Source organism: Anomaloglossus baeobatrachus, chromosome 3 (assembly GCF_048569485.1).
Source record: "Anomaloglossus baeobatrachus isolate aAnoBae1 chromosome 3, aAnoBae1.hap1, whole genome shotgun sequence".
Taxonomy (NCBI): domain Eukaryota; kingdom Metazoa; phylum Chordata; class Amphibia; order Anura; family Aromobatidae; genus Anomaloglossus; species Anomaloglossus baeobatrachus.
The window spans coordinates 261,738,579-261,747,665 of record NC_134355.1 but is presented as its reverse complement, the minus strand read 5'-3'; the positions used below and the strand labels follow the sequence as shown (position 1 = coordinate 261,747,665).

The window sequence follows — 9,087 nt, the reverse complement described above, 5'->3', positions numbered from 1 at the left end:
ATTTTTAACCCTTTATTGGAGATTCTTAATGGCCAGGTCAAACTTGCCTGACATTAAGAATCTCTGGCGTAATACTAGCTAGTAAAACAAAGCTAGTATTAACTCATAATTACCCAGTGAACCACATGGCTTCAGGGTAGCTGGAAGAGTTGGATACAGCGCCAGATGATGGTGCTTCTATGAAAGCGCCATTTTCTGGGGCGGCTGCGGACTGCAAAAAGCGTGAAAACTTACTGTGAACTTACTGTGAAAAGCCACGCTTTTGGTGCGCGAACTGTTCTCGAACGTAACTCGAACTGTCGAGCTTTTAGCAAAAAGCTTGAGTTCGTCGAACGTCTCGAACTCCCCCCAAAATCACTCGAACATGAAATTGGTGAACCTCGAACATCGCTCATCTCTAAATGAGAGGCCACGGGAGAACTGTGACAGCCACGCTGCGCCAGTGATTAGTGAGTATGAAGTGCTGAGAGAGAGAGCCAGTGACAGAGAGAGAGAATGAATTTATCCTGGAACAATGTGGGTGACCTGTGGTTTTTGTGACAAAAAAACAAGTAAAATGAAAAAAGCAGAAATTTATTAGCATTCATTTTTCCTTACGTTTTTCATTCCTTCATTGATTTCAATGGGTGACTAAATGTGACAAAAATACAAGAAGAATGAACATGCTTCTTTTTTGTCACACAGTTTTAGCAAATAAACGGCAGATAAAATAACTGCAATGTGCGTACAGCAAATCTGAATTCTCATTGACTTTGCTGGGAAGCCAAAAGTCAGGACTTGCTGACAACAAAACTGCACCAAGAAAAATGCAGCGTGCGCATGTAGGCTTACTGGGTGGATCAGGGATGTGCAGTATAGTATATCTTGACTTCAGAAAAGCATTTGAAAAAGTATCTCATACCATCCTTATTGAAAAAATGACCAAGTATGGATTGGACAAGACAACTGTTTGGTAGAGTCATAACTGGTTTACTTATCTGACCCAAAGAGTGTTCATAAATGGCTGCACATCTAGTTGGAAGAATATCTCAATTGGGGTACCACAAGACTCTGTCCTGGGCCCTGTGTTGTTCATTATTTTTATCAGTGACTTAGATGAAGGAATTGAGGGTAAACTGATTAAATTTGCTGATAACACAAAGCTAGGAAGGTTAGCTCATACTAGAAAAGAGAGAAAGAAAGAGAGGATTCAACAAGATCTAAACAAACTGGAACAGTGGGCAGCAACTAATAGAATGGTTTTTGACAGGGAGAAATACAAAATCCTACATCTGGCCCAAATAAATGAAAAAAACATATACACAATGGGAGGATTAGGGCTAAGCAACAGCACGTGTGAAAAAGACTTGGTTAAACTAATAGATCATAGACTGAATATGAGTGAACAGTGTGATGCAGCAGCAAAAAAGGCAATACAATTCTGGGCTGTATTAACAGAAGCATACAGTCTAGATCACATGTAGTAATTATTGCCCTGCACACTCTGAACCCTCGTAGTCGGCATCCTCTCTAATAATCTGTTTTTGCATTGTTCATGATTATTGTACTTGTTTTTTATGTATACCCTTTTCACTTGTAAAGCACCATGGAATAAATGGCGCAATAATAGTAAATATTAAAAATAATTCCCCTCTACTCTTCTTTGGTCAGACCTAGTGATTAGAGTTGAGCCACCCCCCTGGCGTTCGAGTTCGGTTCGTCGAACGGAGGTCCCGTTCGACGAACCGTTCGACGAACATTCGACGAACCGTCCAACAAACCACTCGAACCCCATTGAAAACAATGGGAGGCAAACAAAAACACATAAAAACACATAGAAAACACCTTCAAAGGTGTCCAAAAGGTGACAAACACTTCCCAAGACACCACAAACACATGGGAAAGTGACAAGCACATATACTCATGCGAAAACAAAAGAGCTTGATGAGGAGACACAGATATAGGCATGTCATGCCCTTCTAAAATCATGTAAAACACAGCAAGGGGACTCCAAGAAGAGTCTCCCTTTTCCTTCCGATAATCGCTGCGTCCTCCTGGTAACCAGCACTGATGATAGGACCGATCGTGACGTTAAAATATTATGGGACCAGTCACGTGTCTATTATCTCATTGGCTACAGACTGATCAAATGGCTATGACGTCATGCTAGGTCCTGTCAGTACATCTCTCCGGTACGTGGTGATCGTTCCAGCATGTCCGTGTACTGGCGGAATGCTCTGACACATGGTAAACTCCCCATTCCTGCATGTGTGCGCTCTTTACAGAATCAGCCCACATGCAGGGACTAGCTGTCACAGCCGATAAATAGCGGCATCGGGAGTAATGTGATCGGAGCACCATTGCAATGGTAACACGCCTGTCAGCGGTGACATCACCGCTTACAGCCCGCAGTGGCACCGGGAATCACGTGATCGGAGCACCGTTGCTATGGTAACCCGCTTGTCAGCGGTGACGTCACCGCTTACAGCACGCAGCTTCTGCTCACTCTCACTGAGTGATTAGACTGCACGGGAGCAGCAGCGTTCTTCCTCCCATGCAATGCTGTCTGATGTAGCACTGCATGGGAGGGCTGACAGGGAGTAATAAACATGGAGTCTCTTAAGTGTGTCTGTGTATTTATTTATTTCTATTAAAGTTTTTTTTCTCTATGTGGTGCCTTTTTTTTTAACCCTTTATTGGAGATTATTAATGGCCAGGTCAAACTTGCCTGACATTAAGAATTTCTGGCATAATACTAGCTAGTAAAACAAAGCTAGTATTAACTCATAATTACCCAGTGAACCACATGGCTTCAGGGTAGCTGGAAGAGTTGGATACAGCGCCAGATGATGGTGCTTCTATGAAAGCGCCATTTTCTGGGGCGGCTGCGGACTGCAATTCGCAGCAGAGGGGCCCAGAAAGCTCGGGCTAACCTATGCTGCGGATTCCAATCCCCAGCTGCCTAGTTGTACCCAGCTAGACACAAAAATGGGGTGAAGCTCATGTCGATTTTTTTTAATTATTTCATGAAATTCATGAAATAATTAAAAAAAAGGGCTTCCCTGTTTTTTTAGTTCCTAGCCGGGTACAAATAGGCAGCTGGGGGTTGGGGGCCGCCGTACCTGCCTGCTGTACCTGGCTAGCATACAAAAATATGGCGAAGCCCACGTCATTTTTTTGGTGGGCAAAAAACTCCTGCATGCAGTCCTGGATGGAGTATGCTGAGCCTTGTAGTTCTGCAGCTGCTGTCTGCTCTCCTGCATACACTAGTGGATGGAGCATGCTGAGCCTTGTAGTTCTGAAGCTGCTGTCTGCTCTCCCCCATACAGACAGACAGCAGCTGCAGAACTACAAACCTCAGCATACTCCATCCAGGACTGTATGCAGGAGTTTTTGTCCCCCCAAAAAATTACGTGGGATTCGCCATGCTTTTGTATGCTATCAGGTACAGCAGGCAGCTACGGGCTGCCCCCAACCCCCAGTTGCCTATTTGTACCCGACTGGGAACCAAAAATATAGGGAAGACCTTTTTTTTTAATTATTTCATGAATTTCATGAAATAATTTAAAAAAAAATGACGTGGGCTTCGCCCAATTTTGTGTCCAGCTAGGTACAACTAGGCAGCTGGGGATTGGAATCCTCAGCTCAGGGTGCCCAAGTTTTCTGGGCACCCATGCTGCGAATTGCAATCCACATCCGCCCCAGAAAAGGGCGCTTTCATAGAAGCGCCATCTTCTGGCGCTGTATCCAACTCTTCCAGCTGCCCTGGTGACGGGTGGCTCACTGGGTAATAATGGGGTTAGGGCTCGCTGTATATTATCAACTGGCCCTAAGACCGAAATTCATGGTGTCACGCCAATATTAGACATGGCCACCATGAATTTCTAGTACAGATAAAAAAAACACAACACACAGAAAAATATTTTTATTACAAATAAAACACAACACAATTAGTGACTCCATCTTTATTGAAATAAAGAACCCCCCTCCGCAGTAATCCTGGGTCAATGGTCCCGCGCCGTCCAATCCGGATCCAATATCATCTGATCGGTTTGCTGGAAGGCAAAGCGATCAGATGATGTGTCAGGTTCAAGGGCCTGAATCACATGACACAGCAGCTGATTGTATAAACAGCTTTTATACAATCAGATGATGCATCAGTGCAAAAAAAAACAAACAAACTACACACTTCTGTGCAGAATCCTGTCTGACAGCATCAGCTGATAGTTTAGCCGGCCGGTCGGTAAAAAGCTGGCCTCACCGCTCGACTTATAGTGTCAGCTGATCCCTTCAGGTGACCGCATCAGCTGATTATCACCAGGTCTGAGAGAGAGAAAGAGAGAAACAAAGAAGAAAGAGAGAAAAGAGAAGAGAGAAAAAAGAGAGAGAAAAGAGAGAGAGAGTAGAGAGGAGAGAGAGAGGGAAAAGAGAAAAAGAGAGACTGAGAAAAAGAGAGAGAAAAAGAGAGAGAGAAAGAGAGAGAGACTGAGAGAGACAAAGAGTGAGAGAGAAAGAGAGACTGAGAGACAGAGAGAGACTGAGAGAGACAGAGAGAGAGAGAGAAGCGAGAGAGGAGAGAGAGAGAAGAGAGAGGAGAGAGAGAAAAAGAGAAAAAGAGAGACTGAGAAAAAGAGAGAGAAAAAAAGAGAGAGAGACTAAGAGAGACTGAGACTGAGAGACTGAGAGAGACAAAGAGAGAAAGAGAGAGAGAGCAATGCAGCCTCATTCCGTGAACTGCTCTGATTTTAGAGGTGTGGCTCACAGCTGATGTCCGGCTCCTCCCCTCAGTTCATAATTAAATTAAATTAAATTATAATTATAAATAAATAATTCTAATTTAAAATTAAAAATAAATTAACTTTTTTACCGGGACCGACGGGACTAGAACTCGTGAACTAATGCTTCTGAGTTGAGAGCTCTAACCATTGAGCTACTGGCTCTAATGAAAAACTTAGGCAGATTTGGTAATCTTGACTTCTGCATTGCAGACTGAAGTCTCAGATTACAGCGCGGTTCAGTTCAGGTGCTACGTGGAGAGGACACAGAGTGCTCCCTGTCATCTTCATGTAGCAGAGCTGACAGTGTCGTGTGGATTACTTCGGACCTGGATTGTTGTTTTGGGATTAATAAAGAGGTAAATGAGGGTAGATGCCTGGCATGATTAACTCATTATTACCCCGATTGCCACCGCACCAGGGCAGTTCGGGATGAACTGGGTAGAGTCCCAGGACTGTCGCATCTAATAGATGCGGCAATTCCGGGTGGCTGCTGGGTGATATTGTTAGGGTGGTTGGCTCCTCATAAAGTGGAGCTCTCCATCCTGATAATACCAGCCTACAGCCGTGTGGCTTTATCCTGGCTGGTATCAAATATGGGGGAACCGCATTTTTTTATTATTATTATTATTATTATTTATTTATTTATTTTACTGCATGATATAGACCCGCCCACCGGTGGCTGTGATTGGTTGCAGTGAGAAAGCTGTCACTCATTGTGGGGGCATGTCTGACTGCATCCAATCATGGGCGCCGGTGGGCGGGGAAAGCACGGAATAACTAATTAAATAATGAAGCGGCAGCCATTTTCAAAAGAGGAAATGCCACTGGAGATTTGTGACAGCCGTGTAGCGAGACGCCCGTGATCGGTGAGTAGGAAAGAGAGAGGGATTGTGCTGGGGACGTAGGACACATGCAGATAGCAACGTGTGCACATAGCCTTACTGTGAAAAGCCACGCTTTTGGTGCGCGAACTGTTCTCGAACGTAACTCGAACTGTCGAGCTTTTAGCAAAAAGCTTGAGTTTGTCGAACGTCTCGAACTCCCCCCAAAATCACTCGAACATGAAATTGGCGAACCTCGAACATCGCTCATCTCTAAATGAGAGGCCACGGGAGAACTGTGACAGCCATGCTGCGCCAGTGATTAGTGAGTATGAAGTGCTGAGAGAGAGAGCCAGTGACAGAGAGAGAGAATGAATTTATCCTGGAACAATGTGGGTGACCTGTGGTTTTTGTGACAAAAAAACAAGTAAAATGAAAAATGCAGAAATTTATTAGCATTCATTTTTCCTTACGTTTTTCATCCCTTCATTGATTTCAATGGGTGACTAAATGTGACAAAAATACAAGAAGAATGAACATGCTTCTTTTTTGTCACACAGTTTTAGCAAATAAACGGCAGATAAAATAACTGCAATGTGCGTACAGCAAATCTGAATTCTCATTGACTTTGCTGGGAAGCCAAAAGTCAGGACTTGCTGACAACAAAACTGCACCAAGAAAAATGCAGCGTGCGCATGTAGGCTTACTGGGTGGATCAGGGATGTGCAGTATAGTATATCTTGACTTCAGAAAAGCATTTGAAAAAGTATCTCATACCATCCTTATTGAAAAAATGACCAAGTATGGATTGGACAAGACAACTGTTTGGTAGAGTCATAACTGGTTTACTTATCTGACCCAAAGAGTGTTCATAAATGGCTGAACATCTAGTTGGAAGAATATCTCAATTGGGGTACCACAAGACTCTGTCCTGGGCCCTGTGTTGTTCATAATTTTTATCAGTGACTTAGATGAAGGAATTGAGGGTAAACTGATTAAATTTGCTGATAACACAAAGCTAGGAAGGTTACCTCATACTAGAAAAGAGAGAAAGAAAGAGAGGATTCAACAAGATCTAAACAAACTGGAACAGTGGGCAGCAACTAATAGAATGTTTTTTGACAGGGAGAAATACAAAATCCTACATCTGGCCCAAATAAATGAAAAAAACATATACACAATGGGAGAATTAGGGCTAAGCAACAGCACGTGTGAAAAAGACTTGGTTAAACTAATAGATCATAGACTGAATATGAGTGAACAGTGTTAATCAGCAGCAAAAAAGGCAATACAATTCTGGGCTGTATTAACAGAAGCATACAGTCTAGATCACATGTAGTAATTATTGCCCTGCACACTCTGAACCCTCGTAGTCGGCATCCTCTCTAATAATCTGTTTTTGCATTGTTCATGATTATTATACTTGTTTTTTATGTATACCCTTTTCACTTGTAAAGCACCATGGAATAAGTGGCGCAATAATAGTAAATATTAAAAATAATCCCCCTCTACTCTTCTTTGGTCAGACCTAGTGATTAGAGTTGAGCCACCCCCCTGGCGTTCGAGTTCGGTTCGTCGAACGGAGGTTCGGTTCGTCGAACGGAGGTCCCGTTCGACTAACCGTTCGACGAACATTCGACGAACCGTCCGACAAACCACTCGAACCCCATTGAAAACAATGGGAGGCAAACACAAACACATAGAAAACACCTTCAAAGGTGTCCAAAAGGTAACAAACACTTCCCAAGACACCACAAACACATGGGAAAGTGACAAGCACATATACTCATGCGAAAACAAAAGAGCTTGATGAGTAAAAAGAGGAGGAGACACAGATATAGGCATGTCATGCCCTTCTAAAATCATGTAAAACACAGCAAGGGGACTCCAAGAAGAGTCTCCCTTTTTTCCAAAAATTGGGCCACACACACCACTTCAGTGGCATCAGTTGTCCCCCAGTTACAAAATGGACGTGTTGAATTGCATCAAGCACATTCAAAAATACGCCAGCCTTAACTGTCCCCAGGATGACACCGGGGTAGGTAGCAAAATCTTTGCTGAACCATGACTTGTTCATCTTGGATCATTTTTAAAAAAAACAGCAAAGGGACTCCAAGCAGAGTCTCCCTTTTTTTCCAAAAATTGGGCCACACACACCAAGTTCAGTGGCATCACTTGTGCCTCAGTTGCAAACTTCACATGTTCATTTGCATCAAGCACATTCAAAAATATGCCAGCCTTAACTGTCCCCAGGATGACAGCGGGGTACCAGAGTCCTTGCTGAACCATGACTTGCTCATCTTGGATCATTTTTAGAAAACAGCAAGGGGACTCCAAGCAGAGTCTCCTTTTTTTCCAAAAATTGGGCCACACACCACTTCAGTGGCATCAGTTGTCCCCCAGTTGCAAACTGGACATGTTGATTTGCATCAAGCACATTTAAAAATACATCAGCCTTTACTCTCCCCAGGATGACACAGGGGTAGTAAAGTCCTTGCGGATCCATGACTTCTTCATCTTGATGAACGTTAGTCTGTCCACATTGTCACTGGACAGACACGTGCGCTTATCTGTCAACACACACCCAACAGCACTGAAGACACGTTTATAGACAACGCTGGCTGCGGGACACGACAAGATCTCCAAGGCGTAAGTGGTGAGCTCAGGCCATTTTTCAAGATTTGAAGCCCAAAATGAGCAAGGCTCCAGTTGCAAAGTCATGGCATCGATGTTCATTTGGAGATACTCCTGTATCATCCTCTCCAGCCATTGACTATGTGTCAGACTTCTTGTCTCTTGTGGCCTTGCATTGAATGGTCTAAAAAAAATATGAAACGATTCCATAAAATTGCTGTTACCAGCACCAGATACGGTGTTGCTGGACGGTTTGACTAATAATGATGAGACAGTCCCATGCTTGGCAAGTTACAACTGGGAGATTCCCTCCGTGCACCACTGGTGTTTGGTGAAAAAGCCGAGCTAAGATTGAGTAACATCTTCTGCTGATACTCCTGCATACGTGCGTCCCTTTCTATGGCAGGAATTATTTCGCCAAATTTGGACTTGTACAGGGGATCTAAGAGTATGGCAACCCAGTAGTCATCATTACTTCTAATTCGGACAATCCGAGGGTCATGTTATAGGTAGTGCAGCAAGAAGGCGCTTATGTGTCTTGCGCATCCATGCGGACCAAGTTCTTGCTGTGTTTGTGGTGGCAAGGTGATGACCGTGCTTCCTTCCTCTGTCATCTCCCCCCAACCTTGTTCAACCAAAATTTGACCAAGGTCTCCATCATCTGCTGAGTCTTCCATGCTCATCGACAGTTCGTCTTTCCATTTATTCCTGGTCTCCTGCACCTTCCTCAAAATTTTGGCTGCTACAATGCGCCCTTGTTAATCCCTCTCCCCCACCGACCCATGCCTGCCGCCTTGGTGATGCTGAATGTCTGGACCTTGTAGATGTTGGTATCCCTTGTGCATATGAATCCTCCTGTACTTCCTCCACTTCCT

At 43.9% G+C, this 9,087-nt stretch overlaps 1 pseudogene; it reads left to right on the top strand.

Annotated features, from left to right (window-relative positions):
* The first annotated feature begins 845 nt into the window (after window positions 1–845).
* LOC142297210 (uncharacterized) lies at window positions 846–1,513 on the top strand (annotated as a pseudogene).
* The last annotated feature ends 7,574 nt before the right edge of the window (window positions 1,514–9,087 follow it).